Genomic DNA, 322 nt, shown 5'->3' on the forward strand with positions numbered 1-322 from the left:
AGTCAATGACGTCGCACTGCTCCTTGGACAGGGACCATTGGCGCGTTTCGCAGTATTTGGTCCCCGGAACCTGGTCGATCTCATGACGCACACCTAGGTCCCGAGGTAGGACCGAAAGCGGGTCTTTGAAGACGACGTCTTGAGATTGCTTTACCAAAGGATAGTACGGATCCGAGGGATTCCGTAGGATCGACCATCCACTTCGTGCGTTCAGCACTCTCTTGGTGTCTCCGAAGACAGCTCCACCCAGAAGCGATGACGAGTTTATCTCCTCTTCCGGTCGTACAATGACCACTTCGGCCAAATCGCCTGCCTTCAAGGC

This window comes from Plasmopara halstedii (assembly GCF_900000015.1).
Source record: "Plasmopara halstedii genome assembly, contig: Scaffold_218, whole genome shotgun sequence".
NCBI lineage: Eukaryota > Oomycota > Peronosporomycetes > Peronosporales > Peronosporaceae > Plasmopara > Plasmopara halstedii.